The 12,364-nt window shown below is 45.7% G+C and overlaps 1 pseudogene; it reads right to left on the reverse strand.

Annotated features, from left to right (window-relative positions):
- Positions 1-2,341: 2,341 nt before the first annotated feature.
- LOC100768830 lies at positions 2,342-3,262 on the reverse strand (annotated as a pseudogene).
- Between the last annotated feature and the right edge of the window lie 9,102 nt (positions 3,263-12,364).

A 12,364-nucleotide genomic window follows, 5' to 3' on the forward strand; every position in this document is an offset into this window, starting at 1 on the left:
TAGAGAAACCCTGTCTCAAGAAACCAATAATAATAATAATAATAATAATAATAATAATAATAATAATAAAAGGTTTGATGATGTGGCTTAGTGACTCAGTGACAGGGCACTTGCCTTGACAATACCAGGCTGTGGGCTTGGTTACAAGCGCTGAAAAATAAAGATGTGAGTGAATGCTACCTATTAGTATATGGACCACGCAGGTCATTCCCTGCCCATCCACAAAATGACCGTGATTGGAGTCAATTCCAGGCGTTTCATCTTAGATACTCCCCTGTGTGTTTGTGAGCATGTGCAGGCGTGCAGTCTGTGTTACTGGCTCTCCTTTGCTTGTCTTGTAAAGGGCACCTCACTCTGCAAGTACACACAGGACCCATGTTTGCATTGTACTTAGTGGCCACTCTGGGTTCAGTAAGAATACCCCCCCATCACCCATATCACTCAGCACTAGTTATTGGTTATAAATGACTGTTTTTGTTGTTCTTTATGTAACCACTCAAAATGGTCTTAGCCAGGGAGTGATTCTTCCTGCCTCAGCTTCCCGAGTGCTGGAATTACAGGGCATGTCCCCCATACCTGAGTTATAAGTGGATGTTTATAAGATTTTACCACTCATTTTTCTCTTCATTGTTAGGCGTTTCTAAAAATTAATTCTAAAATGTATGTGTGTGTATTGTATGCCACATGTGGAGGTGCCCATGGAGACTAAAAGAAGGCATCAAATCCCTTGGAGGCAGAGTTACAAGCAGTTGTGGCTGGCACGGATGCTGGGATCTGAAGTTGGGTTCTCTTAAAGAGCAGCAAGCACTCTTAATCACTGAGACACAAATCTGTTGCCTTTTATAAGGTTTCCTCATCACTCCTATCAGCCTTGTGCCCACTGCTTTGTGCACTTAGGTTAGTGTCAGGGGTATAAGTAAAATTATTGCGTGTATTAGTAAGGATTCTTCCAATAAACAGAGCCAATATATGATTTATTTAAAGGAACTAACTCATGTTGTTATGGAAGCTGAGAGGTCCCATAATAGCCACCTGAAAGCTGGGGACCTATGAGAGCCAGGGGGACAATTATAGAAGTTCAGTTGAGGGTAAGAGAACATACCCCAGCTCCAGCCCTCTAGCAGAAAGAGCAAATCCCCCTTCCTCTGCCTTTTGTTCCATTCTGACCCTCAGTGGGTTGGCTGAAGCCCATTCACAAGAGGGAGGGCCATCTGTATTGTTCATTCCAGGCACTCAGTGTAGACATCATGTGACACACCCAGAAATAATGTTTAACTGGAGCACCTGATATCCCAGGCCAACCTGACACATAAAACTACCCGGCAAAGCTCACCTATGATGGTTTGAATAAAAATAGCCCCCATAGCCTGACATGGCTGTGCACCCCTTTAATTCCAACACATGGGAGGCAGAGGCAGAGGCAGGCGGATCTCTGTGAGTTCAAGACCAGCCTGGTCTACAAGAGCTGGTCCAGGACAGCCAGGACTGTCACACAGAGAAACCCTTTCTTGGGAAAGAAACAATCAAGCAAAAATAGTTGTCAAGGTCATAGTGTTTCTTCACAGCAAAAGAACAGTGAGTCAGACACACCCTTTGTTAACCTGGCACTCATATGCATCTCATTAAGCCATGCTAATCACCAAGTGAGGACAATAAATAGGCAACTATTCACCTGACACAGCTATGACACAAACAGTAGAGAAAGGCACTAGGTAAAGTGCTGTTGTGCTGACGTGCCTACGTTCCCCCTCGATATCCCACAACTTAAACAATGAGGTCAGCAATATTTAAATACTGATAGAGGGTCAGGAGCTCAAGGTCATCCTTGACTATTTAGTGTTTTTGAGTCTACCTAGCTTGTCTGAGACCCTGCCTCAAACAAACAAACAAACACAGAAATAAATAAGTGTAAACATTTTTTTGAGACAAGATCTCACTATGTAGTCCTGCTGGCTTGGAACTTGCTCAGTCAACTATGCTGGTCTCAAAGTCACAGAGATCCACCTGCCTCTGCATCCTGAGTGCTGATAAACTATTTTTAGATATGTTTATTTTATGTGTATGATACATGCCTGTATGTATACAACTTGCATGTCTGGTGCTCATGCAGGTCAGTAGGAGGTGTCAGATGTCCTGCAACTGGAGTTATGAATGACTGTGAGCCAGCATATAGGTGCTGGGAACTGACCCTGGGTACTATGAATGAGGCTGGGAACTGAACCTGGATACTCTGGATGAGGCTGGGAACTGAACCTGGGTAGTCTGGTTAAGTAGTCAGTGCATGTTAGGAACTTTATTTTCCTTTCACCACCACCCCTTGCTCAGGGGTCTGCAGAGCAGCTCAGGACCAGTCAGTGGTAACTCCAACCCACTTGGTAGCCTGCACGTAGGAGCTGTTGACCAGTCCTCAGTGGCTGGCTGGGCACTCCAATCTTCAGTAGGATCTACTGGATGGGTACGGAGAGCACCTGCACACCCTCAGGCCACTCTGCCCCTTCTGGCTGAGAAGCAGTGAACTCAAGCTGAGCAGCAGTGAATTCAGGCGCTGGTACAGTCTGTTCACCTCGAAATTCCTCCTTGGTCCACTGCTTTCTCAACAGTGGCTTGTTCCTCCTTCTCAGTCTCCTCTGGGTCTCTGTAGGTCAAGAATAATCTCCCGTGGGTGCTCTCGCATGCTCAGTACTTCCTGGGTCATTATCCTCGTCAGAGCCACCAAGTGAGCTCCCTTGTTGTTGCATGGAATTGCAATGTCCATGTGTCACAGAGGAGAATCTGTGTTGCACAGAGCAATGGCGGGCAGTTGACATAAGATGCCTCTGAGGGGCCAGGTGTCAGTCCTGGGATCAGTCAACACTAGAAGGCTCCCTGAAGGCTGTTTGGATCTGGTTAGTGAAGGTCCAAGGCATGAAATGGCCAGCAATTGGAGTGGCTCCAGTGGCAACAGCAAATTTCAGCTCAGCTCGCTGGCCAGTGTTCCTGGAGAAGATGATGCTGACATCAGCACAGTTCTCAATGGCAGCAATAGCCTGAGCTGCAAGCAACAGCTTCTCCCGGGTCATGTTCAGATTATCATGTAGATAGCATCACTTTTCCTTTTATAGATGTACTGCTCCACCTGAAAGTCAAGGTTGGTGCCACCAAGTGGGTTCCTACAGCAAGGAATGTGCTGACATCGTCCTCCTTCATCTGCAGGACATCAAGGGCTCTGGACACTGTGTAAGTATCTTTTTGAGTTACCATGGGAATCAAGAACAATGCCATCATAAATTTAGTTTTTTTAAAAAAAGAACAATGACCTATGGACCAGGGCAGTGTGGAAAAGGCAAAAAAAAAAAAAAAAAAAAGGTGGAGGGAGCATGTCTACATGTATTCTTTGTCTATTTCTCTTTTGAAGTCTTTGCATTTTATTTTAATGTGTGTGTGTGTGCCCATGTATGCAAACACATGTGTGCACGCACATGTAGAGGCCAGAGGCCAGGCTCCGTGGTTAGCTCCAGCAGTGCTTCTCATGCCGGCGGGTGCCACTCCTGTCTGCTCCTCCCCATCACTGCAATCGCAAGCATGTTTTGTGCCACAATGCCCATTTTAACATGGGCTCTGGGGATAGAACTCAGGTCCTCAAGCTTGCAAGACAAGCACTACTCTGAATGAGCATGTCCCCAGCCCCCTTTGCACATTTCTATTTTGGTTGGTTAATTTTTTGGTGTTGAGTTTCAAGAATTCTCTATCTACTCTGGTTATACATCCCTCACCACATATGATTTGCAGATACTTTCTTCCATTCTGTGAGTTGTCTTTCTATTACAGAGTATATTTCAATCCCACAAAGAGTGCTTGCTGTTTCTTTTTCTTTCCAAGACAGTGTTTCTCTACATTACTCTGACTGTCCTGGAACTCACTGTATAGACCAGGCTGGCCTTGAACTCAGAGATCCTTCCAAATGCTGGGATTAAAGGTGTGTGCCACCATGGCTGGCACCTGTTTTTTATTTGTTTGTTTTGTTTTGTTTTTTTCGAGACAGGTTTTCCCTTTGTAGCTTTGGAGGCTGTCCTGGAACTCACTCTGTAGACCAGGCTGGCCTCAAACTCACAGAGATCCACCTGCCTCTGCCTCCCAAGTGCTGGACTAAAGGTGTGCACCACTACTGCCTCCCAGCACCATTTTTAAAAAAATTTATTTATTGCCAGGTGGTGGTGGTGCACACCTTTAGTCCCAGCACTTGAGAGGCACAGGCAGGTAAATCTCTGAGTTTGAGGCCAGCCTGGTCTACAGAGTGAGTTCTAGGACAGCCAGAGCTACACAGAGAAGACCCTGTCTTAAAAAAACCAGTGTGTGTGTGTGTGTGTGTGTGTGTGTGTGTGTGTGTGTGTGTGTGTGTGTGTGTATTTGTTATTATAGTGTGTATGATGATGGGGCACACATGACACGGTGACTGTGTGGAGGTCAGAGGACAACTTTGGAGCCAGTTCTCTTCTTCTACCTTTACATGGGTTCTGGGGATATGCACTCTGATCATCAGGCTTGTACAGTGAGCTATTTACCAGCTGAGCCATTTTGCCAGTCAAGAGAGTACATGCCCTTAAGCCAAAGCAGGATCTGAGAACACCTGGAGGAGAGACACTTAAGCTGTGTATTGTGCTGCAGGCCTGAAACCTCAGTATTTGGTGGTTAGAGGGGTGGAAGATCACATGTTCATCGAGATAGATTTTGAGGCCAGCCTGGGCTACAAAGATCTTGTCTCAGGCACAGAGAGAAGGGTGGGGGAGAAGAGGAGGAAGTGAAGGAGAGAGAGAGAGGCTGGATGACATTTGTAAGTGAGTTTCCTTTCTATAAACGGGGCCATCCCAAGGGCCAGTTAAGAGATTCTGTGATCTGGGCAGGGGTGGTGAAAGCCTTTAATCCCAGCACTGGGGAGGCAAAGGCAGGCGGATCTCTGAGTTCGAGACCAGTGTGGTCTACAGAGTGAGTTCCAGGACAGTCTCCAAACCTACAGAGAAACTCTGTCTCAAAAAAACCAGAGAGAGAGAGAGAGAGAGAGAGAGAGAGAGAGAGAGAGAGAGAGAGAGAGAGAGAGAGAGGGAGAGGGAGAGAGGGAGAGAGATTCTGTTGGTTAGGTGGCCTTCCTTACACACAAATAACAAAGTCACAGTAGAGCGTCCTCAGGTGAGAAGGCTCTTTCTCTTACCATTACCAGAAAAGTTGAGGTTGAGAACTGAACTATGATGTTGTGAGAAGTGACATTTCCTTCCTTCTTCCATCCTGACCATCTTTAAGAATGCAGGAGGCCGGCTGGTGGCGCACACCTTTAATCCCACCACACATAGGCAGGCAGGTCTCTAAGTTTGAAGCCAGGCTTGTCTACAGAGCTAGTTCCAAGACAAACTCCAAAGCTACACAAAGAAACCCTGTCCCAAAAGGCAAAAACAAAACAAAAGAATGTGCATGTGGGGCTGGAGAGATGGCTCAGCAGTTAAGAGCACTGGCTGCTCTTCTATTTGATTTCTGTGGTTTGATTCCCAGTATCCATGTGGTGACTTACAACTGTCTGTAATTCCAGTCCCAGGAGGATCCGACAACCTTTTCTGGCACCAGGCACTAAGCACACACATGGCACACAAACAAACATGCAAGCAAAATACTAATACACATAAATTTAAAACTATGGTGGGTTTTTTTTTAAGATTTTATTTATTTATTTATTATGTAAATAGTCTTCTGCTTGCATGCCAGCAGAGGGCACCAGATCTCATTCAGGGTGGTTGTGAGCCACCATGTGGTTGCGGGAATTGAACTCAGGGCCTCTGGGAGAACAGGGCCTCTTAACCACTGAGCCATCTCTCTAGCCCTGTTTTTTTTAGTTTTAAAGAGATTTAGAAGCTCTTAAGAAGGGGATGCAGCCATTTAGGGCTGGGGCTGCAGCTCAATGGTGGGGCATTTGCCTAGCATGTACTGGATTCCGTCCCCCAAACTCCAATAAAAAGCCACAGATTTTTGTTTTCCTGGTTGATCCAAGACAGAATCTGTACTTGCAGACCTCACATTCTTATACACAGCAAAAGGAAAGCTCTCAGGACAAAGGGTTTCTTAGGAGAGGTTACAAGTCCATAGGTTACTTCTACTATCAGGTTGGCCAAAAGTATATCAAGTGTTCCCCTCCAAAGATCAATAACTTTCCAGAGGAAGCAAAGTTCTTGTGTCTGCTTTAGAACAATTGTAAGCCATCTCTTTGGAGAACTGGGTAGTGACTGTAGGGAGTGGTGTTAGGTCCCTTCACAGCACTAAGCACTGAGAGGCAAGGCGAGCCTAGTTCTAGCCCTGCTATGATACTGCAGTTGCTGTGTGCCTCAGGTTCTAGCCCTTGCTTCCTGCAGGCTATTTTCTTCCTTTTCCATACTAGAAAGTGTCGAGACCAGCCATCTCAAATGACACAGCATGCTTTGTCTGAGGCTGAGGTCCTAGAATCTGTGGCAAAGAAGGCCTACTGAATCTTAAAGGGGGAAGGCCGGGAGGCCACCTGGCTCGTGCTTCCTCTTGCTCATCAAGGTCAAGAATTTGTCTTTCCTCATAGAATCAAAGTCATTTTATTTGTCTTTGAAAAGGTGGCCGGGAGTGGTGCGCACTTTTAATCCCAGCACTCAGGAAGCAGAGACAAGAGGATCTCTGTAAATTAAAGGCCAGCCTGGTCTACAGAGAGAGTTCCTGTCTCAAAAAAAAAAAAACAAAACAAAATAAGGAAGAAGGGTCACTGTGATTATGTACAAGGGAGACATGGGCAAAAGCGGGGATAGGGGTCCATTTTGAGCCCATTTCTGGGACACTGTGCCATTTTCTTGCCTCAGTTTCATTGCTGATGTCATGCTGAATGATCTTGAACTGGTTCCTAGGCCTCTTGGTGTCCCTGCTTCTCCAGTTGGTCTATGAAGGAACCAGGCAAGGTCATGAATATAGCCCATACTGCTGGGGCCAAGTGGCTCAAGGACAGAAAAGAAGTCTGTGCTCTTGGAAGCTTGAGAGGCCACTGTAAGGGATGAGGGGGCCTGGCAGAGAAAGCAAGCAGAGTCCCCCTTTCCCAGGGAGCAAAGGCTGCCCTTCCAGGTTCCTGTCCTGAGTTCAGCTGCCTGAAAATCCCACCCTGCCTGCCCTGGAAGAAAAAGTGGCTTTCCTGTCTCCCAGTCTATGCTTTTGCTGCCACCTGCAGGCGGAGTCCCATATCAACCACCACCGTCTTGTCCATTCTGCAAGAAAACCCAGTGCATACACAACTGCCATTCAGCTGCTCAAGAGGCTTTTGGACTCTTCCTGGACACAAGTGAGGCTGCTGACTCAGCCTCCCAAGTAGCTGGGATGTCAGGTGTGCACCACCATGCCTGGCTGCTTCTTCCTGTTTAAACATTATTTGTTGACAATCTATTGTGTATGCAGATCGGTGACAGATGGTACTAGGAAAACATCAGAAAGCTGTTTCTCTCCCCGTTAGTGATTGGGGGAGGGTGGGACATCAGAAAGCTGTTTCTCTCCCAGTTAGTGATTGGGGGAGGGTGGGAAGCGGCAGAAGCAAAAGGAAGATAGGTGGACTGCTGATCCCCAGGATTTACAGGGCACATTCATTCCCTGCTTCTTCCAGCTTCTGATGGCTGCCACCCTTTCTTGATATGTGGCTTAGCTATTGCCACCTCTGCCTCCAGGATCACACTGCCTTCTCCTCTGGGTGTGTCTTCTAGTGTTCTGACTCTATCACTCCACCTTCCTCTTATAAGGACACTCTGGTGGCTGGAGAGATGGCTCAGTTCTTAAGAGAATTTGCTGCTCTTGCAAAGGAGCATCATTTTTTCATTAACGTATGATTTGCACATGTTTACTGTGACACTATTAATGTGCTGTTCAGTTCCCAGAACCCACATGGCAGCTTACAGTTGTCTATAAGTCCAGTTCAGAGGATCCAATGCCCTCTTCTGATTTCTGGGCATGTGTATAGCATAACACGCAGTGCACACATACATGGAGGCACACGCTTATACACATAAAATAAAAATACATTTTAAAATAAAAGAGAGAACACTGCAGGGACTGTTCTGAAGCCCAGTGTTAGAGTGCTTGCCCAGGGTCTTGAGTGTCACCCCAGACACATGTGTAATAAAACAAAAAGGGTAATTATGATTCCATTTAGGACCCATCCAGATGATAGTTGTACATATTGAACTTTAAAAACAATTAATGTGTGAGTGTTTTGCCTACATGTATGTATGTATATTGCATTCATGTCTGGTACCTGTAGAGGCCAGAAGGAGGCTGAGGTAGGAGAGTCATAAATTGGAAGACTGCCTGTGATATATATAGAGAATTCTAAATTAGATAGCCTGGATCACAGAGAGTCTATCTTAAAAATGAAACAAAATACCTCTTTACAGGGTACATTGTGAACTTTAGATACTATACAGGGATCATGGATGAAGGTAGGGAGCATGCCTACTGTATGTTCAATTCCTTGTATTGCCAAAAATTCATTTTTTATTAACATATGATTTGTGCATATGTATTATGACATAGTGAATGTGCTGTTCAGCTATGAAGAAGAATGAAATGGAATACTATTCAGTCCGAAAGAAGAATGAAATCACATCATTTGCAGCAAAATGGATGGAACTGGAGGCCATTCTGCCAGGTAAAGAAAGATAAGTACAACATGCTCTTTCTCACATGTGAAAGCTTGAGTTAACACATGCTTTATTTGAAAATTCTTATTAATATGAACATGGCCCCATTATTTTGGGTGGGTTATTTGTTTTTTTACATGGGGGGGGTCTCGTTGTGTAGCTCTGGTTGCCCTGGAACTCACTATGTAGTCCAGGCTGGCCTGAAACTCACAGAGACTGGCCTGTCTCTGCCTCCCAAGTGCTGGGATTAAAGAAACCCACTATCATGTCTGGCCACCATATGGCCTGATTGTTATGTGGGAATCTAAGCCATTACTACTGTCATTCATAGCTTTAAATGTATTTATTATTACTCATGTGTGCATGATATGTAAATATGGAAATATGTGATGGTCAGAGGCCAACTCTGTGGAGTGGTTTCTCCCCTTCCACATTTAAGTGCATTCTGGAAACAGAAGTCAGGTTGTCAGGCTTGCACAGCACGCATTTGGACCTACTGTGCCATTTCACCCGCCTTACCATCCACAATGCTAAGTGGAGATATTACTCACTAGTCATATGCAGGCTGAACAGTTAGGTAGGCTCAGCTGGCAAATAAGGTTCTGAAGGTCAAGGCAGTATGAAGTAGCTGGGGGTTTATGGGAGAGACATTTGCCAAAGAGCTACTAGGCCATACACAGCATGAGGAAGATGGGGTGATTGCTGAACCCCTCGGTGGAATTAGAGAAACATCTATCTGCTCACACTCGTCTCTTGAGTTTTTCATGCTTGCAGAGAGATCAGCTGATAGAAGATGAAGAAAGAGCCAGAGACAGTCAGGGTGACTGCAGAGTCTCGTGCTTTTGTGAAGGAAGGCCACCCAGCAGTGAACTCACTCAGGCATCATGGAGAACTCATGGCCTGTCCAGAGGGGCAGCCATGCTAGATACAGACCACTGTCATTGTCCAGTTGGAGTTGCAGATAACTAATAGCAAAGCAGAAGCCACTGAAATCTAACAGACTATTATCTTTCTTATGGCACCAGAGACTGAACCTAGGTCCTCAAACATGCTAGCAAGTGGGGAAACTATTCCCTTTTTTTGTGAGACAGGTTTTTCCTCTGTGTAGCCCTGGCAATTCTGGAACTCACTCTGTAGACCAGGCTGGCCTTGAGCTCACAGAGATCATCCTGCTTCCACCTCCCAAGTGCTAGGATTAAAGGCATGCACCACCATGCCCAACAAAGCATTTTTTCTTAGGGTCTGTGGACTACGTGTGTTCCTGGTGCCCACGGAGCCTGCCTCTGTCTCCCGAGCGCTAGGATTAAAGGTATGCCCCACTGACTTTGAATTCTGGATCCTCCTGCCTCCACCTCCAAAATGCTGTGATTATAGCCATTTGCCACTCTGCCTGTTTTGAGAATATGTTTAATAATTAGCCAGTAGGAAGTACTTTTCTCTTTTCTTTTTACCAGAGACAGACAAGGTCTTGCTATACAGCTCAGGCGAGCCTGAAATTCACTATGTAGACCAGGCTGACATACATCTGTCTTCCAAATGCTGGGATTAACGGCATACTCCACCATTTGTTTTGTTTTTTTTTTAAAGATTTATTCATTTCTTATGTATAGTGTTCTGCCTGCATGTATATCTGCAGGCCAGAAGAGGGCATCAGATCTCATTATAGATGGTTGTGAGCCAGCATGTGATAGCTGAGAGTTGAACTCAGGACCTCTGGAAGTGGAGCCAGTGCTCTTAACCTCTGAGCCATCTCTCCAGACCTTGTTTATTTTTAAAACACTGAGTCTTTCTGTGTGTTCCTGATTAGACTTGAACTCAAAATCCTTGTACCTCAGTTTCCTAAGTGCTGTGATTACAAGCATGCAGCAACTCCTTTAGCTCTCTAAGTTTTGTTGTTTTGGTTTTTCGAGACAGGGTTTCTCAGTATTGCTTTGGAGGTTGTCCTGGAACTTCCTCTGTAGGCCAGGCTGGCCTCGAACTCACAGAGGCCAGCCTGCTGGGCCATCTCTCCAGCCCCATGTTGGTTTTTTTTTTTTTTTTATTAAAGATGGCATCGCAGGGACTCCTGGGCCCAGGGCTGACCCCACTGCCACTGGTGCCTCAGGCTGCCAGGAGGTTACTGTCACCATGACCTTAGACACTTGCCAGGGAACCTCTGCTTGGACTTTAATTGGCAGGATTTTTGGTAGGGTGGGAACAAACAGATCTGAGTTCTCATTCACCACCCTGAGATTATATACTTTGAACTCTTTCTAGGTACTGAGATTTTCTGGCACTCTAAGTGGCTAAGACCTCCAGCTCATGTTCCTATTGGCTACTGGTTCTGTACCTGCGCAGACACTCTAGGGATGTCAGTCTGTGTTTCCGATCCAGTGCTTTCGTTGCTATTGGTGAAAGTAAGTTCGAATCCCATCTAACAAAAGTCCAAATTGCAGCCCTTTAAAGAAGCTGGCATTACGGATTTGCACTAAGGTTTGGTACACAGTGCATCTGGTAATCTTTTTCATTCTCTTAGACCTGTGCTCTTTCATTTTAAATTGTATTTCAGACACACTGTTCTCAACAATGTCAAGAAAACTCTCAGGATGGACATGGTAGCTCTTTTTTTGTTTGTTTGTTTGTTTGTTTTTTCCTGAGAGAGGGGGTCAAGGGGTTTCTTTTTGTGGCCTTGGGTGTCCTGGAACTAGCTCTTGTAGACCAGACTGGTCTTGAACTAAAGAGATCCACCTGCCTCTGCCTCCCAAGTGCTGGGATTAAAGGCGTGCACCACCACTGCCTGGCAGAGGACAACTTTTGAGAGTGGAGTCAGTTTTCTCCTTTCACTGAGATCAAGCTCAGGTCCAGCTTGCATGACAGATATTTTTACCAGGTCCAACTCACTTGCTGAAATTATTTGTTCATTTTATGAGTGTAGATGTTTTGTCTGCAGTGTATCTGTTGCCCTGGGAGGCGACAAGAAGACACTGAATCCCCTGGGACTGGAGTTCAGACAGTGTGAGCCACCATGTATGTGCTGAGAATCAACTCCCAGTCCTCTGGAAGAGCAGCTGGTGCTGCTAACCACTGAACCATCTGTCTAGCCTCCCTCACCCCATGTCAATATTTTGAGGCTAATCTGGTAGACCTCAGCCTCAGCCTCCTATGGGCCTCTCTTAAAATTAAATTTCATTTCTGTGGTGGTTTGAAAGAAAATGGCCCCCAAAGGGAGTGGCACTATTAGGATGTGTGGCCTTGTTGGAATAGGTGTGGAATTCTTGTTGGAGAAAATGTGTCACTGTGGGGGCATACTTTGAGGTCAAGTTTTTGCTCATGTTTCTCTCAGTGTGACACTGAGTCCACTTCCTGTCTGGTTCTGATCAAGACATAGCCAGCACATGTCAGCCTGCATATTGCCATGCTCCCCGCCATGTTGATCATGGACTGAACCTCTGAACTGTAAGCTGCCACCTCAATTAAATATTTTCCTTCATAAAAGTTGCCGTGGCCGGGCAGTGATGATGCACACCTTTAATCCCAGCACTCAGGAGGCAGAGGCAGGTGGATCTCTGTGAGTTCGAGGTCAGCCTGGTCCACAAGAGCTAGTTCCAGGACAGCCAGAGAAACCCTGTCTCCAAAAAAAAGCCAAACAAACAAACAAAAAAGAGTTGCCGTGGTTACACTACCTCTTCAGAGCAATAGAAACCCTAAGTAAGACAGTGCATCGTGCAGTT

Source organism: Cricetulus griseus, chromosome X (genome assembly GCF_003668045.3).
Source record: "Cricetulus griseus strain 17A/GY chromosome X, alternate assembly CriGri-PICRH-1.0, whole genome shotgun sequence".
Lineage (NCBI taxonomy): Eukaryota > Metazoa > Chordata > Mammalia > Rodentia > Cricetidae > Cricetulus > Cricetulus griseus.